The 21,993-nt window shown below is 31.4% G+C and overlaps 1 protein-coding gene across 3 annotated transcripts in view; it reads left to right on the forward strand.

The window, feature by feature from the left end:
• Positions 1-21,993, forward strand: part of LOC108566937 (tyrosine-protein phosphatase Lar) — a 430,502-nt gene that overhangs the window by 270,965 nt on the left and 137,544 nt on the right. For all 3 annotated transcript variants that reach the window (XM_017927080.1, XM_017927085.1, XM_017927081.1), the window contains one exon: positions 979-1,017. The gene's annotated coding sequence lies outside the window, so the exon portion shown is untranslated. The remainder of the gene's footprint in view (positions 1-978; positions 1,018-21,993) is intronic.

Here is a 21,993-nt window from a genome sequence, read left to right on the forward strand (position 1 = left end):
GCCCGAATATAAAGATGCTTTACCATCTGATGCGATGTTGTTGCTTTTGGTGCGTTTTGTATGTTCCCTAAGAGAGAGAGACAGAGGAGAAAGGAAGAGCAAGTGAGATAGAGCTAGGAAGAAGGGCCTGCGGAACTATGATCTGTTTTAGTTTGTGCATTAATATGCAGTATTTCTCGCTAAGCTAAGGTTATGTGTTGGAGTGGCGTTCGCAAGAGGGTCCCAGGACACGACTTTATCTTCATAGCTCGGTACCTCCAGATGCATATCTGCGCTATCGGTTTAGCTTATGGATGACATTTAGTGGTCCTAAACTAGGCTTTAAATATAATCCTGGCTTAGTTGACTCCCAACTTGGTAAAGTCGCCGACCTTCGCAACTTTTCCTTTGAGACTCGCAGGAGAGAAGCAACGAAGATGAAGCATAACAACGCGCTCAAACGGGCTTGAAAAACTAACTTCCATTATTATTATTATTTTCTTCTTCACTATTTATTTTTTCTCTACTCTCTTTTATTAAACGGCTTGGATACATCATGCGCTGTTTTAATTAAGAATCCCGCCGCCGCCGTTAATCCAGAATAATAAATAGCCGTTCTTATTTTTCAACGTGGATAGGGGTTGGTTGGGGGGATGGTGGATAGTAGATGGATGGCGGTTGTGTTGATTATTCTTTCACATGCGCGAGAATTGAACGCTTTGAATACACGTAGGTGAAGCTCATGGTTTTCAGTACAAAAAAAAATAATGCCTACCCCATCTTTCACCTCTTCAGAGGGGATGGTTTTCAGCGGCCTCACAATACACATGAATGCTTGCATACACGTGAGGCAATCAACGCCGGACGTGACGGAATAACTAAAAACATTTCAGCTGAAAATTATGTTTATATTTTTGTAAACTTTACAAATGGACATCGATATTTTCGCCTTATCGTAACGTTCTCACTATTAATTCTGTTTCTTTTTTCTGCTTTCAGATACAGCATTCGCGAATTCAGGGGGCAACGTCATAAAACGTAAGTACATTTTTGTTACATGCTAAATATTGGATCTCTTAAGATCTCAACAACTACTTCGAATCACATGCAAAACCTTTTCATTTATCTATAAGTGTCTGTTATTTTTTAAATCATAGTACTATCAACCTATGGTATTTTAATGTCTTACCAATGTACAAATATATTTTTACTTCCAAATATTTGTAATAAAATGGTATCATTTCCAATTTAAGATCATTTTTAATGATTATTAATTTACTCTAATATAAACACATATGATGTTTAGTATTGAACATGAATGATCTAAGGAAATTATTCATATCATGTATCTGTGATCTATATTCATATTTAATACATGAACGTGTGACATAAGAGGCATATCAATACTTAATAGAGATTGAAGTTTCTTATTACACAAGAATGTTTGTAAGACTAACCAGTTTTTGCTATATTTGGTATTATTATGGAAGGAGATAATTATTTAATTTGACCGTTAATCAATGACCGTTGTTTGTATTGAACTATTGTTGATGTAATTTGGTGCATGGGGGCAAAAATGTATTAAAAACGAGATCTATTTACGGCGATGTGAATATTTTCGTACATTGTTATTCCAGGACGAATGGGCTCGTATTGTACCTATAATCTACTTTATATGCACGTGAGCTTCGACGTCGTTCCAATGGGACAACAAATTATCCTTTATCCATAAATAAGTCAATTGCTAAAAAACACAGGGATGCTACACAAGATAATCAACGAAATAACCAATTGCGATATAAATCCCAGGCGTGGACGGTGACGTAAATAGAATCCATAAAATCTCCCATTCCGTCAAGATTTTTTTGCTCTGTATATGTATCCCTTTTCTGCCGTCAATCAACCACAATGAAAACAGATTCAATTTGGGGGAACCCCCAAATCTGTCTCAGGTTTATCAGCAATGAAACCACTTGACGACTACACGGCATTGAAACCAAAATGAATATAAAAAAAAAGAAAGGGGAGCAGAGTCACAATATGGTAGAGGTCTTTCCAGAAGGAAAAAAAGGAACAGTTTAAAATCGTTCGTTGAAAAACAGAGGCAGCGTCGTGCATGGGATGAAGGGAACGAAGAGGGGAGAAAAGGGCGGGTTGTGTAGGAAAAAGTATATTTCATGGGCCCCGTTCGGATCGTAAAAGTGACCGGGAAATAAAACAGAAAAAGCCCAGAACGGCGCCTCTCCAGTAATAACGGAAATGGATGTCGCGGACCCCTTTCTGAAGTGGAAGCGAACGAAAAGAGCAAGAAGTGTAAAAGAAGGAGCAGAGAACAGATGAAGGAGCAAGAATAACGAAAATGGGAAAAAAATAAAAGAAAGGGTGTATGCAAGCAGGAGCAGCCATCTCCTGTGATTGACTCGGGCAATTAGGCTAAGAGGAAACGTTTCCAAACGACATTCGGCGTTTAGACACGTTCCCTTATTCATTCCAAACTGCGAATTTTCCTTCATTATTGCACATTCGATTCGATTTTTTTCTCGTTGTCGGGCTTGTTTTTTTTTCTTGAACACCGTTAATTTGATTTGGTTGAGCTTTGTTCTGTAGCCCTTCGTTGTTTATAACCAGACATTCAAATTTATCGCACGACTTAACGGGCAGACGGGATCCGAAAGTTTGGCATCGCGGAATGCCATCAACGCCGATGATTATCTCCCATTGTGATATTTATACTGAATTTAAATTAAACCATATCTACATGACAATGAAAACCTGTTTGGTGATGCCAGCAGACGACCCAGACGCCACGCTTTAAATTTCAACCCTCTTAGTTTTACCTCAACTGAAGACGTGAACATATTCTAATATTTGATTTAATAAAGTTTAAGGGACATCAAGTATTCAACTATCTTTATTCATATATCATATACCCTTCATAATTGGTTTATCAAAACAAAATATGTCGTTCTGTAATCATGTATGAAAATCGCACAATCGTATAAAATGTATTTATTACTAATATTAGAAACTCAATAGTTTGTGAGATAATTTTGTATTTCATTTCAATTTTAATAATAAATAATTATTTACCTCATTGAAAAGGCTAATGAACTTAGGTCGCTGCCTTGAAGAAGAAAAATATATGATATAAAATTACATTTTTTTTTAGAACTTTTATATAATTATATACAGTAAAAGAGCGAAATAAAAATACAAAGGTGCTCTAAAATTACATAATTTATGATTGACAAGGTACGAAATATTGTATTATATAATATTTGAACTAATGTAATACCATACATTTTTACAAAATCAATATGGATATTATAAGTTCCAAGAATATGTGTTTCCAGACTTTCTGACCTTATAAAAATAGCATCTTATTGGTTTCGATCGAAAGAACACAGAAAATACTAAACCTGCAAAATTAATAGCGATAAGCGGACGAACGGAAACTTTTCTTTTATCTCAGCTATAAAAATGATCAGGTGTTTTCACAACCTTCGAAGTATGCTGATATTATATTTTTTTACTATCTTAATATTAGAAAAGTTAATTATTTAATTATATTTACCCGATGCATCCACTAATTTTAAATACATTATTTATTATTAAGATTTCAATAAATTAAATTTTCTTATTAAAAAATAAACGACAAAAATAAAGTAATAAATATTTTTTTTTAAATTGTTAAATGGTGAATAAAATAATTTTGTAATTAAATTCAAATAAAATACTATTGGAAAAGGGAATAGTTACTGTAACTGAAAGTATTTTTTTACTAATAACTAATAAAAAACTAAATATTCCAATTTACTGACTTGAATTTAATGATTTTTAAATTATATAATATAAAATTCCTTAATTGCATATTACTATGAATAAAGAAATTATGTATTATTTTTCATTCTCGCTTTGCATGCTTCTCGTCATTAAGACTATACAAAATGAAACGATTGCTTCTGCTCGCAGAAATAAAATAAAGCAAATTCACTCGCAATTTACGTATACCATCTTAATTAAATCAAATCTGCAACCTTTTCGTTTTATGGAAAATTCAAGTGTGATTCATTAAAATTTTATACACGGATGCATAAAGCAATTATATATATATACATTTATTATTGAATACATATTTTAAATGTATATTAAATTAATAACGTATAAAATACTACATTTTCATTATTTTTTTTGTCATTAGTAATAATTATTACTATTTTTTGTGTTATGGATTATAATAATAAATCAATAGTTTCAATAATTATTCTATACTGGTTCCATTAATACATAACAAAACTTTTAATAGCATATTTCTCTTATAAATTTTATATATTTTTTTATAATATAAGAAAAAATGTGAAGTAAAAAATAATTTAAATATAAATTATTTTCCGTATATAGTGGAACCTCGCTTAATGAGCACCTCACATAACGAGCATTTCGCTTAACTAGCAAACTGAAATGTAAGAAAAATGTCTCGATTAACTAGCGATGTTTTGCATATCGAGTGACGATGAGAAGAGAAATCCTGAATTACGCGCTCGCTACATCATTTTTAAAACTTGTATTATGTGAATTTTTGAATATGTTTCACTATACAAGTAAAAATCCGTAAATTTTGGAATGGATTGAACTCGTTAAGCAAGGTTCTAACGTATACATATTTCTCTAAAAGAAAACATCAGAGTACAAGCAAATTTAAATGTTTGTTGTTGTTGATTTTTTGATGAACTAAATGTATAATTTATATTAATATTCTGTTTAGAACAGAAATACTTTGGCTGAAATGGGGTCTAATATGATTTCTAAATAAACAAAACATTTTGTTTTTTTTTTTAAATATTATTTGATATACCTGGCGCATCCACAATAAGCTGAATCCGACGAAAGGAAAACATAGTGCGGTCGCATATAAAAATCTTTTAAATGCATGAATTGGAAATGTATCCGCGGTTGTCATTTTTCTCTTCCTTATATCCAAGTAAAGGGAGAAGTTTCATCTGAGAGATCCGTCTCAGAGGAGAAGCGGTGGGACGAGAAGGGACGATCGGTGAATAGGGCCTGGATGTCCACGATGTTTCAAGCCAATAGACATCAAAAGTCCAGAATCGGAATGTCCCTTTCAAATTGCGCCGCGATGCGCAGCGTAAGCTCCTTCCGAGAGGCATTTCGTACGATCTCCCTCTCCCCTTTCCAGGAGTTTGTTTTATATGTACACGAGAGGAAGCGAGTCCCTTTTCAAAACCGTGGAAATACAAACCCGGCCAGGATGAGAAGGACGAGACTTCGTCCTATATATTCCTTCTTTTTTTTCACCCTCCCATTACCGACAGCGATTTATAAACAGAAACACACCTCGTGGAAGTTATCGCGTATATTTCATTTTCACCGTGCCTCGTTTATTTTTTTTTTCATCATCTCAGGTTTTAGTTTTCTCTCCATACTCGAGCTATTTTATTTACATTTCTACAGCTTTTTTTATGCTCCTACGTCTTTTTTTTCTCACTTTCATATTTTCTTCGCAGGATATTGCTAAAGGAAATCACAGTCGTGAATTAATTAAAATGAGCCTCATGAAATATGTATTATCTATATATAAAAAGCAATCTTTCATAAACTTTTTTCCTACAAAACTATTCTTAATTTATTATTTCATATTTTTTAAAGAAATCGCGATTTAATTAAAAACAATCTTATGGAATGATTTTTTTTTTCGATTGCTATACCTTGTATAATCCGGATTCTATCAGACCTGACTGACTATATAGTTTGGTTTGAAAATTTCAAAGCAAACTAAATTTTACAGATTTTTATCAGCCCTAATTTGTACCAAAGGCTAACCTAAGTCTTTCTATTATATTATTCATAAATGATCGGATTTTTACCTATAACAGAAAAGTTCCTTTTGTGCGTTTTATATTTTTACGATTTTATAGTCCTCGATTAGTCCGGTTTTAACAGTTTGGTGGAACCGATTATCAGGACTAAATAATAATGACTTCTAAAAAAATAGCGCACAAAATTATTATTCATATTTTATTTACACATTTGTATTAGCCCTAATTTGAACCAAAGGCTAACCTAAGTATTTCTACTTTATTATTCATAACTGATCGGATTTTTACCTATAAACGAAAAAAACCCTTTTTGTGCGGTTTATATTTATATGATTTTAAAGTCATCTATTAGTCCGAATTTTAAAAGTCTGAATAAACGGATTATCAGGACTATGCGAGATACTGCTGTATATCGTCACAATCGAAATTACTTTTTAAAAATATATTCATATCTTTTGTAATTACAATAAAATATTTTTGATCAATTTTTTTAATATGTATACTTTTAAAAGTCATTTTTATTTTGTTGACTTACTTCAAAAAGTTACTTCATTAAATTTACATTAATACTCTATAACAATATTTTATATAATTCATTTTCTATTTTATTTTTCCGTACATTATTTAAATTAGATTTTTCACAGCTCATCAATTTCTAATATTTTATATTTTTAATAAATTTGAAATATGGTCAATAGTCATTTGTATATGTATATTCTTTTTGAATTTTGAATTATGGAATGTTGATGGTTGGAGCATTCGATTTTGACACCATTAATAAATTATGGTAGGTTAAATATTTTCAACACCGAGCTGCGCTCCCATTTGCATATGTTATTGCGGCGCGAGTTGCCGTCACGTAATATTTGCATTATACAAATTGAACAAGGATTCATAATTGATTTCTATTATTTCAGGTATTTTCTTTTATATTGAAAACAAACAAGTGAATAGAGAGACACACAGAGAGAGAGAGAAAAACATACATATTAAATCACGTCTAATTGAAGTTCCATGTATTTTCACCATTGAGCTTTTATTTAATTCACTTTATTTGCTCAATGAATTTTATATGAATACCAACGATAAACCTGTACAGTTTCGCGTAATTCTCTTCCCGTTAGTTTTGATTATATAATATTTTATAAGCTATGTCAATCATTTATTTATGCATATCATATACTGTTATTCTAATTTGTTTACTATATAATATCTAGTCTAAATATAGATCATAGTTTTGTATACATAACTTTGGTGTATATTCAATTTATAATTATTCATCTACAGACGTGTAAAAAAAACTAATAAATATTGGAAATAGAAGTTAATATTGAGGTAATAATAATTAGTAATTTCCAATTAACTAAAAATAAGAAATCATTTTTCTTCCATTTAAAGTCAAGGCAAATAATGGATTAAAAATTAATTAGGAAAGACAAATTCATATTTACTTGTTAATATACAATTCATTTATTTATTATTTGTATTGATCAAGCCTTTAATAATCAAAATAGTTTCAAAATTATTCTTAATTTAAACAGAATTCAAAAGTAGTGCAAGTGGAACATGGAATCATTCGAGATATATTTTTTGTGTTAGAATAGTGGTCGGCATTCCGCGGCTCCGGAGCCATTTAAAAAAAGAATAATAAAATTACATATATTATTTCAAACTTTTTAATGTTAATTTTGAAAGAATAAAATGCATTTTGCAGATTAAATGAATTACACGTTGTTTACATATTGGAGAACCCAACCGAATTCTTTTAATTTTTTAGCTGTTCGAGTTCCGAATTGTTCAATAAAGAGACATGACCAGTTTTATAATCTTAACCCTTAAATGCCCGAAGATTCAAATTTGATACCTAAGTACATTAACAGTTAGTGCGACATATTTATCAACTTAGTGCCTAAAGTATCAAAATTGATAACTTTGCTTTTTTTTTCGAAATAAGTATATAAAATATCTATTGTGATTTTTTTTTAGTATTTTTTACTTTATATATTTTTTTTAATTTAATTTGAAAAATCGGTAAAATTTCGTAAATGTTTATAAAAAGATTTTTTTTGGTAGTATTTATTAAATAATGATTAAGAAGAGATTATATAAGAATTAAGTGTAATTAACTAAGATAAAACAATCAGTCTTGTATTGGTGTTTAATGAGGTAACAATGTAATGGATGCTGGTAGATGCGAAGATCCGTTTAAAATTTCGTAGAAGCAATTATCGTTAGCAAATAATTCGCGATGTGAGGGCTTAATTAAACATTGCCTATATGCAAAGGCGGTAGATTAAATACGGCGGTCGATCTGCACTAGATTCGACTAATAAATGTTTATATATTACTTCAAACACGGAAGAGGCGGTCTTTAAATTTATGATAGAACTAGAAGCGCAGAACTTTCGAGCAATTCCCGCTTTCACCAAAATCCCGCACTCTCCATCTACTTTACGCTTACTACATGTTACGTTAAACATACATATCGCAATATCTTTGATATTCAACCCTCGGGTTAAATAATCACCAGAACGGTTAAATCGCTCAAACGCAACTCATATACGTCTACAGTTTTATTACCAAAAATAAATTGTACAAAAAAAAATATACTTATTTTCTTTCACAAAACGAATCTACAAAATTTCGTTATTTAAATTATAATTATTTTACCTTAATTAACTCGAAACTAACAACATCCTAATTAAACAGTAAACAATTTAAATTGCATAATGTACTTGCTAATTTACAAGTACAAAACTAATTTTCGTGTAAGTATATTAACAATGTTTATTGTATTATTTATACAGTACAGACAGAAATAAAGTTTAAACTAACTTTTAACAAAGGCTATATAAGGCTATATAAATTAAATTCTCTATAAAGTATTATTATGAAAAAAAAAGTAAAATTTGTAATGTTATAAAACTTCATATTGAAGTGTACATAAACATTAAGTTAATTATTTCGTGCTTAATAAAAAGATGAATATTCTATTAATTGCGTATCCTTAAGTACTTTAAAAGTAGATTAATAATCCAATATTTAAGATAAAATTAAGTTTAAAATGTTTCATAGATTTTTGTAATCGTTAATTTAAGTAAATACACGTTTTGGATTCATTTATTGTTTATTTATTTAAGAAAATTTTTTTGTGGATGCAGAAGATTTAGTATTTAGATAAATATAGTTTTTTAAATTTTCCTGGCAAATATAATTAGGACAAAAAATAAATAATTTTAAATTAAAGAAAATATATTTAAAAAAGTATTAATAATAATTTAATAATGGGCAGAAAGACCTATAGTCCCTTTGAAGCAGTTCTCTTTTTTGATTTATGATGTTTATATTATTGTATTGAGTTTTTTTATTTTGTAATTGTTATTGTTTCAATAAATATTATTATTAATTTAATAAACTAAAAAAATACAAAATTAGATAAAACAAGAAGTTTTAACTATAAATATAAATTGTATTCTTTGCAATATTTGAACAAGTCTACTAGTGTGATGATATCGTTTTATTTCATCGGAGAAACGATGATTTTGTTCTTCTATTTTGACTGCGTGTGTCATATAATGTCGATGATAATATTCAATTTTATGCATGGATTTACTGCGGTGCAGAAATTTATAACTAACTCGTTGCCACTTAGAAAATGAAATAATTTGCATATTGAGTGAAGATACAGGTAGGTAAATTCAATTACCAATTCAAAGAGTGCCCTAATATATTGCGCGCTCGCTTTGCATAAAGATATGTACGAAAACTTTGCATCTTTTCAACCCTTAAAATTAAAATTTAGACATTAAAACTGTGTATTATAATAATAATAATTATTGCAACAATAAATTACAATAATAAAAAAAAAACTTATTACAATAACAAAAATAAAATTTGGCTATTGACCTATTTTATTTCATATTTTTTTTATATAAGGCTAATAAATAATGTATGAATTTTCAATAAAATTTTATATATTATTGATATTCATAACTAGTTTTTTTTAATTGCGTATTTTTTTTTTAACGTAAATAAATAATGTATGAATTTTCATTAAAATTTCATATATTATTCAATTTAATTGCTGATGCAAGAGAATGATTGGAAAGGTAAATATTTATTTAATTGAAATAATTATAATTAATGTGTGTATTGAACAAACAAAATTGTTGATTTTGAGGAATTATCTGTTTATTTTTTCAATTAGTTGGAGTGATACGTATCAATATAAGACTTGTTCAATAAGTGCCCGCGTCTTCAAAGTTTTACTGAAGGAAGAACGGAGATTTATTGATTTTAACGTGTGTTTTCGAACGTTTCAATTATTTGCAATAAATATCTAAAATTGATTTATCTATATAGTAATTACACTAAATACAAGAATTTAACAAAAAATAAATATGAATGGATTTTCAGATTAAATAAATATTTGTATTAGTGCCAGTATCTATGTTGAGAAACAGAAAGTATGTTACAAAACCGAGTCGTTTTAAGTCATTTATGTTCGTAATCAGAGGTTCAAATATACAGTGCCAGTAACGACTTGTATCCATATACACAAATGTGAGACAATTATCAAATGTTCAACTGATTTTGTAATAACTTAATAGTCTTTCATTAAGTATATTATCAGACAGATGAAACTAAGTTATGGGAAAAATTGAAGTGGAAATATTAGGGAAGGTAGAATAGATCTAGGTTGAGATGATGAATATGTTCCAAACTAAGCTGATGCATTAATTAAACTATTCGTACATATTTAAGAGAGGATGCGTAATTTTGCAGGTTATATGCATTTAGGTTAGTTCGATCGAGTAGGTTTTCAATTAGAAAAAATTAGAAGATATTATGGATGCTATTTATACCTCGAATATAAATATTTTATTTCGAAGTCGAGAGAGCACATCGTGCCACCTGCAGCCCTTATTTAAATATTTGATCGTAATGGAAATATACACATACTCGCACGAGGTGGGGGATGGAGGACGGAAAGCGCGCATCGGTATCGAGACACCCGACGATGGGGGATGGTGGAGAAAGGGAAACGACGGGAGGTGGCGAAATCGATACTATATGCATTAAATTTCATTGATCATAACTCTCAATAAGCGCCTGAAATATAGGTCCTCTCTATTCGGCCGAAACTTGTCGTCCTCTAAGAGTTTTTCCATAAATTATTGCCCACCATAAATCAGCGACTTTCCGCATATGCAGGACTAATTCTAATAATCTATTGAATTACAATTTATTCCACCTGCGGCCGTGCCACCCCTTTGGCACCCTCTGCGTTCACTCCTTAAGTATACTCATACCACCTGACTTTCATTTCGAAGCGTATTGTTCGCAGACAAGGCACAAGGGTAGGAAGGAAGACTTGCTGGAATTATCCTGCTGACATTTGATGCTTAAAATGGAATCAAGATAAATCCTGTAATTAACATTTGTATACTGCGTTGTCAGTCAAAGGCGGTGCTCACCATCCGAATTCAAATGTCAAAGCTAATTATTTCTCTTTGAAATCTATAATCATAGACACATGATTACTACCAGCTACATAATTTTCTCTTTATATTATTTTTGAACCACTTGTTACATAGATTTATGATTTTCTTTTTTGCTTCGTGTACTAATTAAATGGTCGTGCTTGCATATGCCCTAATAATGTGTATTAATTTCGGTCGGAGTGTGCATTACGTACAGTTCCACTAAACATAATTTTCAGTCGGCCGTATCCAGAACGATAACATTATCACGTTTGCGTAAATTTATACATTATGAATCTTCTCGTATTATCAATATTATGATCCATAATTTCGAGCGCTCCCGAAACCAAATTATGCAAGTACCTCGTTAAACAATTACATGATTGCGTTGTTTAATATTTGCGACAGTTTAATTGTATTATGAGGTTTACTTTGTGACAATCTCAACTTCTTGATTATTAAATAATCATTATTATAATTGATATATAATTTTAATTTTCTCCGTTTCTATATGTCCTGTTCTAGTATCTATTCTTGAATAGTGTCCGAAGCACATGTATAACTATGTATATACAATAGTCCACAGGGCATTCGTATTGATTCTCTGCATTTGATTCACCACATTAAATGTAACATGTTACAATATTGATACTATCCATAGTCTATGTAGGATGACATTGTTCTCAATGTTTATTAATAATTGAGCCGTTATTTTTAAGTGATATAAGTAATTCAAAGACAAACCAATTATTTCACTTTATTTCCGTTTTTATCAGTTGTTATTTTTGAAGTTTATTAATATAAATTTCTTTAAATTTGAATCGAAAAGTTTCTAAATTTTTTCTTTACAACATTCATATGTATTTTGGAGTTTATTTAATTGCTTTTAAATATATTTCTTAAAACCGGTTTGAAAATGTCAAATATAACTAAATTTTTATTGAGCAAAAAGAATTTCTTAAAAATACACAGAATTATTTTTTATGCTTACATTATTATTTTTAGTTCCTCGATAAGTCCGGTTTCAAACAAGTGAAACCAATTGCTCGCGGTATTGCAGTGAAAAGTTGAAAAAATAAAAAAAAAATATTATAATTATTTAAAATGCTTCTGATTGTTATATAAATTAATTGAATTATTTTTTTCATATCTTCAGATGAACTTTGAAGGAAAATTTAAACGTAATTTTAAAATATTACGAAAGTAATATCTCTCTAAAGAAACTGAGCCAACTAATTAGTTTTAAGAATGTGAACTAATAAGTAAGCGTTTTATATTTTAATTTTAAAATACGACCCGTATTATTAATAAGCAAGTTCACGCCAAAACACACTCAGCCCGGTGTTTTAATAACAAGACCTGTCGACATTTGGGTGGGTTTTGCGCCCCGGTATGTGCGGGTAGGGCAGAAAATATGTGATGAAATTATCGAGAAAGCAGTAAAATTTTGCAACAAATATTTCCTCGAAAATATTTGCATAATTTAATGGGGAACTATGTGCGGCATAAATGCACACTTAGTTTATATGGCGCACGGGGGTAATGAAAACTGCGTTATTACATAAACAAACCTCCCGTACGTAAACGAACTTTATAAAGAGTACATTACTTTTCGCATTAGTCTTACGATATTATATAACGCGGATTTGTGGGGAGGAAAATGGGTTGTTTAAGAGTCTCGTGGATCCGTATAATCACGTATGTTTTTATTATTATTATCATCACGAGGTTATTGAAAAGTCGGCGATGCATTTTGCGTCGGCGTATCCGAAACGGAATCGCTTAGTGTGGTGTTACGTAATTATTTCACACTTGTCGGGGAGGGGAAGATTACAAAGGATCCGCGCTAAAGGATTCCCTGTGATCCTTGTGACTAATTTCCACAGTGTGGAAGTCCCGTTGACTCCTTGCCACGCATTTCGTCCTGTCGTGACACGGAAGAACCGAATGTAATTAACCTTGTATACGTGAATGGGCGACCACTAAACGCGTTATGTGGGATTGGGATATTATTAAATTTATATGGCCACCCTGTATATAGGAAAACCATCAAATTACAACTTTGCGGGCACCGACAGTGCATTAAAGCCGGCAGATATCAAAGTTACCGAAACCCCATTTGATTGATTTGAAATTTCGTTGCGAAAGTGCACTTCGATTATTTATGATCCGTGATCATAGCATGCCCCTAGTGCTCTCTGTCTGTACCCAAACTCCGCTACATTAACCCTCGGTCTATTACTAAATAAATATCAATCCTCACTGGAATTTCCAATGTGATAATGAATGTACATACGCTTTTCATTCTACCCATCCACGTCCATCACTAATTTACAGAACTTTTCAACCAAAAAAAAATACTGTTAATAGAATAATAATTGAGAATCCCGATTTTTTCTTCCAATGTGAAATATATATGAATATGAATATAATTAAGTTTATTATTGATAAAATTAAACAAATTTAACTGGATTAAAATAAGTTTTAATAGATCTCACACATAATCAATTTAAAAAATAAATATTTTGTGTGAATTCAATTTAATTGGTTTAATGATAGTGTAGAACAATATATTTCTATATACAGGTAAGCTTTAAATAACATGATATTTGAAATTTATATTTTATTGGTTTAAATATATTTTTACATCAATCAAACTCATATTTATATATAGACAAATCTCTGATAACACAGTAATTCAATTGCACTGAAATATACTTTTTCGCAATTTTTAAAAGCATCATTTTTTGCAATTGCGTTAATTTTGTACAGTTGGAAACATCTTTTTAAAGGAAAAATCTGGAATATATTGTCTATTTTTATATGTGTGTAGAGTTTTGAATATCACGGAACAAATTAATCGTGTTATTCAAGGATAAAATTCAAGAATTAAGCGTAAGGGGATTATTTAAATAAGGCTTTAAAATTAAAATAAATAAAGATACTTAGTTTATATTGTGCAGTTATATTTAGCTTTGTAGAAATTTAATAACTTCCGACGCGTAAATCAGGTACTTAGTACTGGTATATATAATGTGCGTTACTTAGCGTTAGTTTAATGCTCATGTCAGTCAAGTTAGTGTATGGAGACTAATATATTTAGTATAATTTAACTTATTTCTTGTTAGCTATTTATCATGTTCTAATAATGGTTGATATGCTAAAGTTCTTATTTGATTTATGATTTACCAGTTTAAAAATGTTGGCAATCTATTATTTTCTATTAATTATATTAATTATTGATAATTATTGGTTGATATTCCTATGGTCCAAATTAAGGCCAATAAAAATGTGTAAATAAATAAATAATTTAATTAATAACTGATATAAATATTTCACGAAGTTTTCTATTTTTGCACATTTCCTACTTTTTTTGTAGTAAATAAGTTTTCTTTATTTATAGGTTTTTTTGAGAAGTTTATATCATTTTTTGTAAGATGTATATCGTCTAACAAGATTAGATTCTAAACATTTATCTGTAAATGTATATCATCAAAAGCTACTTTACTTTAATTGATATTATATTTGAGTAGAGAAAAAACAGTAACGGATTTTATTAGGCATCATAATACGGTAATTCCATCTGCAGAAAATTTATGACATGAAAAAAAAAGTAATTGTCGACGAAGCAAATCTGTTTTGTCTCTGTGTGGCATCGTATTTAATTAATTAAACGTCAGTTATTAAGCTCGGTCGCGATAGCTATTTTTGTTATACAGTTTCCTGTCTCTGACAACTAACTTTTGATGTCCATTTGCATTATTAAAAGGACTGCAAAGGCAAACTCTTCTCTTTTATATACATATTCAGTATCAGGTTTAGCCGCTCTTCTTATTTCACCAGAGCATTGCAGATTTATAGTTGGATGATGAAAATGTAATAACCCTGTTAAAATGTTAATTAGCGATTTCAACTGTAATCCACGTACAAACGTGGAGTTGTACAAACAAACCAGGTATAAGATGATTAAGCGGGATTTTCGCGCGCACACATACACATATACGTTAACGAATACATGTACGCACACATATGCATAGACGTGTATACAAAGAGAGACGGTATCCCCAAACAGAATGCACACACGTATAGCTCGCTCATCATTTATCTAAAGCAAATATGGAGCGCAGCAATATTCCCGAAACGCGAATTATCGAAACAGTTAGGGCATTTAAATTCTATGAATAATTCCCCTCCGCCCATCGTGGATTTCTCTATCCCATATTTTTCACGCTTTAAACGGAATTCGGTGCAGAAGAGCAATTTGATAGCGCGGCGTTTTGGGTTCGGAATAGGAGGAGGAAGAGTGAGAGAGAGAGAGAGAGAGGGAGAAGGTGCAGGATTAATGGCCATGGCAATTTAACCCCGAAAACCAAGTTGTTCTCTGCAGTCCGGTATTAATTGTTTTGTAAGAGTAAAGCGAAAACGGAAGAGCGGAGAGGTATGTAATATGTGAGTGTGTTGGAATGCTGTTTCGATGGCCAATATAAAAGGGCGCCGTTCCCTTTTCGCACATTCAACTCTCGCACAAACAAACACTGTCAAGTTTCAATAAAGCAAAGGTGTACAAGGATACCACCCCTCTCGACCGTTTTGGGACATCCCAGAAAGGACGCACCACCCCATATGAAACTTTAGACTGCTGTGACCCGATCGGATTCCGTAAGATGCATCATCATCATCATAGTACGCGTGTCCCAAAGGTGTCAGGTGTTTCTATTCAAATTTCCTTAAACCATCCTTTCTGTTCATTCGCTTAGAAGTATTAGTCTAAAATACAAGGAAATTATGATTTTACAAATTAACTCAATGCCCTTAATAAATGACATTTTTTTCGCGGCGCACCAAGTCAAAACATTGGTCTATCTCGAACTTTATGTTAATAGTAGTTTTTCTTCGATTTTCGTGGCGGGAACCTCTGTTATGGACTATAATATAGAACAATATTTTATTGAATTTTATGCAATATACTTTCTACTTATTCCATATTACGTATCCACTAGTATTTTCAACAAATAATGTTTAATAACAAAATATTTATTTTAATTTAATTCAATTCCATATATTTTTTTCAAGAATTCATTGATAAATCTCTTTATTTGATACTGATTGGACTTCAAATTAGAGTCAGAAAACTTTGTATTTAGAGGAACTAGGTATGATTTATTATTGTTTTTGTAAAGTTTCATGTTACATCGCATCGTAAGTCAACATAATATAGCTTATGTTTATTATGTAATTTATAGATAAATATATAAATAGATACATTTTTCGTATTTTAACGTATTTTAACCGATCCCAAAATGTTCGTCATCACTGGTATAGATTTAGTTGACATTACAATTTGTAGTGTGGAGTATTCAAACATGATCAGAAATTGCAAAAAAGTTTATCCCATTAAAGTATTAATCTTCCAACATATTATAATTGAAAAAGTAAAGGTAAAGCACGAGTTGGGTAAATCGAAGCTAACCATAACTCTTGTAATAAAATAAATCCTGAAAAAACTTGATTTTGTTATATATACTTCCTCAGAAGTATTCAATGTTCTTTATAATGACATCCATGATTTATCCCAACAATGATTCTTACCAGCTTACTTTGGGTCGTAAAGCTTCAGATTCAATTTGAACAGATTTATATGGTTGCTTAAAATAACTGCGTGTGATACTTAGAGACCTATGGATGGTTTTTTTTTTTTTTTGATCTACAATATGCGGCAATAACTATAGAAAAAAAGCGAATAATATTAGGTACGGTGTGCAGCATTTCAAGAATTGTAAATGGCAAAGATTTTATTAAATCTGGCGTCTCAGCTCATGGTGGATGTTAAGTAATACACAATGTGAAACGTTATGATTTCGGTCTGGAGTTGTTGGGGAAAAGTTTGAAGCCGTTTCGTTAAATTATACATCCAGTATAAAAATTCAGGCCTTCCAGTTTCTCCTCCTTCGAAAGTCTTCATCTCTTCTGCTCCTCTCTTTTTCTTTTCTTTTGTTGTTTACAAACAGAGTTTAGACACAGTGGTATAAAATTACAGTAATATAAATAAAAGGGAGCCACCGAAAGCTTGAGGGTTGGAAGGAAAGGGAAAGAAACGAAGGCATGGGTGGAAAGGGGTCGATGGCTGTGAAAGGGAGAAGTAGGGACGAAGAAGCTTAAAAGTAATATCGCGGAAAAAAGCCAGGGACTTATGTGGCTTGGCCCCTCCAGAATATCATATGAAATTTTCCCCCTGCGGGGCGGCGGTCCTGCTGCGTTCGTTCGCGGAATACAGGAGAGAGGAAGGATATCACATGTCCAGGAGGTAGGACTATGTGTCTACCTGCAGCAATCAAAGTAAAGACCATCCACCACGGAAAGCACAGTTAACATCGCCGTCGGATCTAATGTCGGACACGTTTATTAAAGATCGCAATAATGAGTAATGTCCTCTCTCTCCCCGTGCGCGCGTGACAGCTATGAAATATTTAATTACGTAACATCCCCGCGGCGATAGCAGGCAGCGCGCACCGTGATAAGCCCGCAAAACGGTACAAATAAATCAACATATTTTTCCTCCCCTAATGCATTCTGCATATATATTTTTTTTATTTCCTGTTGTTGTTTGCATTTTCGAACGGGGATACGAATACAACAACAACCAAAAAAATCGAAAACAAATTACACCCTGTCATGTTCGGACAGGTTCCCAACTGGCCCTTTTAATTTTATATAATTTTGGTTTATCGTCGTTTCTCCTCTATTGGTCTGCATCAAATTTGTCAATTTTGAGTTTCATTAAGCAATATAAAATTTGTTATTTATTTATATAATATTTTTATATACTTTAATACTAGCTTTGATTATAGTTACGTCACAACATAGCAATGAAAATTTATAATAAGATATTTAGAAGCTTGAAATAAAAAATTTATAAAGATTCACACAGATCATTAATATTACTATAAATAATATTTAATAAAAAAAATAGCAAGATTGAAAATAATTCGCTTATTTCTATCTAAAATCAAAAATAGAGTAGAAACTAATACTCTATTTTTTGTAGCCAAAACTTGAATGTTAATTCCACATTTGTTGATACTTTTATCAATAATTTTGGATATTTTTTTTTACTTCAAAAGTGCTGAGAATAAACATGTTTCAATATAATCATGTCTTTTACTGATGATTTTTAACTTGACTGAATTCTAAACTTCATATGTTTTGATAACAATCAATCAAGTAGCAAATAGTAGCAGTATGTTTATTTTTTAAGAATTCTAGTATTGAATCATAGAGTTTATAAAACTTATCCAAATAGGTACTTTTTGATATCCAGTGACCATTTATAGAAAACATCCATCGATTGATTTATACTTCTTCAATACAAAGTTGTCAAAAAAAACGTTGATCGACGTCATCGTGACGTTACCTAACGTCATCATTGTTAATAGACGTCATTGTAACGTAATCATGACGTATACTTGACGTCATCGTTTTTGAATTTCGTAAAAGTAAGCAAGTAATGCATATTTTTCAGACTACTATAATTTAGCGCTATGCACAGTACTAACATGTATAAATAATAAGTTTTTTAGTTTAAATGTGGCAATTACAGTATACAATACATCTCCAGAGAAAACGGAAGTAATTGAAAGTCCCTAATTAGAGTGTCCGTAAAAGTGGGTCTTAACGTCTGCAGCAACAACTGCAATGCATGTGCGAAAACATTTTTTTTATAGTTGTTTCTTGCAAGCAGAAATTTTATAAAGTTTTGCAAATGAGTCACAGCAGTATTCTGCTTAGTGTGAAAATTCCCGTGATAATTAATTTAAAGGTGCATTAGTGCAGATGAGATGGGTATGTGTGTCGAAACACTCGGTATATAATTTCGTTTTATTCATTAACTAAAGTTGCAATAAGCTTAATTAAAGCCATAAAATAGTGCGCGCAGTATGAATGACACATGAGCGGGAAATAAATGCTCATTTAGATAAGGAAAATTACAATGAAACCGCAATTAGTATTCGAGGAATTCTTTTCCTCAGAATTTATTCCCGGGACGCAATCCGCGGAATGAAATGAAATGAAATTCGCGAAGACGGATGAAAATTGAAACTGTTCATGGCCTCGTGAAGGGTTCAGTGTAAGGTGAGAGGATCAACAGCGTTGGTATTGAATTAATGATTGTTGAATGGAGAAGTCCTGTTGAAGGTATGAACGCACCGGTGTTTTCTGCCTAACCTGTAAGAAGTGTATACACAGAGAGCCTCCATAAAAGTAGAGTATCAGACACGCAACATCAGGAAACTTCAGTTCTTTTTCCTATATGAACGAAAGGGGGTTACGTGACGCATGCAGGATTTTATTATTTCTCGCATATCATTAAGCAGCATGCCATAATAAGCGGCCTTAATGTCTCTAAAGCGATCCGGCAGCTTTAAAACAAAAAAATACAATTGGAACGATCCCCCTTCTCATGCCTTCACCCCCCGCCCTTGTCGTAAGGAACTTTCATTTCTCAACCCTCTTACATGTATACGTTTGTATACACATAAACACACAGACACCCCTCGCCCCTAACTCCCAACGCGCGAATGCGAACTTGCCAAGAAACAATAACATTTCAAATTGTTTCGTGCGCTTATGGAACTACTGCATATACACCGTAATTAGCGTTTGCTACAACCGCTATCTAACATCTGACTGAATAAAGAAAGGCAAAAGGAAAGCCCCGGAGGGAGTCGAATGTATGCACAACAAGGAGTATATACCTAACGACGAAAACTTTCAATTTGAAATTGCAGTTCCGCGAAATTAAGTCATAAAAACGCAATACGGACTCTGGATTCGGCATATTAGGGGACTGATTGCGAGCTTTTGAAGAAGTAAGAAATGCACAGTAATCTCTTTTTTACCGCCATAAAGAAGTGATTTTTAAATCAATTTTGTTGCTGTAATATAATTTATCTTATTCTTCGTCTAATTTCCTTCCACTAAAAAATTTCTCAATTTTATGTACAAATTTCCATTGCAACTATTGTTACTTTATACTTACTGACAGTTACAAGAAATATGCAACATTTGAAGATTCAAAATTAATATGAAATTAAATTATTTTTAATATTTAAAACATTTGCTGCTACTATTACCTTTTTCTGTTATTTTATATATAAAAACTTATTGAAACTTTTAATGTATTTCAAGACCTTTCTCAATAGTGGATGCGAAACATGGTATATTAAAAACTTCAAAAGTGAAGAAAATTGAAGATTTTAATAAGTTTGTATAAAATTTGAAGAATAATAATAAATATATATCAAATTATTATATACATCACTTAGCTTGTTTTAGTAGAAATTTAATAAAAAAAAATCTGTTACAAATAACTAGTATAGACTAGAAAATAATATAAATACGAGTGTTAATTAGTTAAAAAGAAATAAATATTTAAGAAGCAGTTTTGCAGAGTTAACTTTTATAAATCTGAAAAACACTAGAATAAGCATTTTCTAAAAATATATTATATAATATATTTTATTTTATATCTACAATTGTTTACAGTTTTATAAAGTATATAGATCAATTTCACATGAATTACCTAATGTTGAAAACTTTATTTTAATATATAATTTGCATAAACATTTCTCATTATTATTCATGATACTAGTTGCACTTCCTCAATGGGAATTGAACATAAATAATTGTTGAATACTACATGTTTTCTCTGAATGAATCAATTCATTAAAGTTTGTTGCATTTAATTTTAAGTATATAAAATATATGTTAGTTTTATTATACTTATACTCGAAGGCAGAAATGATTTGGAAAGTAAAGATATTAAATGGCATACCAGATACTAATTATGTAATTATGTGTTTATACTAAAATAATTTAAATGATATTCAATCAGGCGAAAATGCTATTTAGTGATTATCGCTATTATTGTGATTACTATCTGTTGGTAAACAGGGAGGCTGCAGCTATTACGTTTAAAACCCATTTATAATAATATTTGATCCGAAGCAGAACTAGCCCGTAATCCACTTAAATTAACAATGCATGTAGGGGTATTAATGAAAATATAAAAGTTTGGTATGGGATTGTATGCATGTTTGTTTTGTATTTGAAAGGCCTATAGAAATGCAAAGCAGATGATGGAGGGATAAAAAACAAATGAAAACCGGAGAAGAAGCAGAAGTAGATTGGAGAGATACGTTACAGCAGGTAATATTTAAAATGGAAGCTAATGAAGTGCGAGCAAACAATTGCGACCGTGGACGCAGGATGCTCCATTGAAAAAAAAAAGTGCAGCTATATATAGCCTTGCAGAAGCAAAAAAAAATGTTGGACGAGGATTTTTGTTTACGCGCAAATTGCGGCCGTTTTCAAGTGGCCCTGGATATAATACGACGTCCTCACGGCGTTAATCTACAATCCATTCATACGGCATCCACATGAAACTATACGCAATTAGGGCGAGAGTAAAGGACATCGTCAACAGGACCACCACCTCCTGCCTTAGCAGAAACTCTCCGACCACCTCACGGCCCCCGCAATTCACCTCCATTTGTCCTATAACGCCCGTCGCCAGAACCTAACACAATCTGGAAGTGCACTTCAGCCACCCCCAGAGTGGCGCACTCGGAATTACACCTAATACCTGCTCGTATTTGCGATGCATTGCGTAATATTTGCCGAATCCACTTCGCCCA

This window comes from Nicrophorus vespilloides, unplaced genomic scaffold, assembly GCF_001412225.1.
Source record: "Nicrophorus vespilloides isolate i.1.1-1 unplaced genomic scaffold, Nicve_v1.0, whole genome shotgun sequence".
NCBI lineage: Eukaryota > Metazoa > Arthropoda > Insecta > Coleoptera > Silphidae > Nicrophorus > Nicrophorus vespilloides.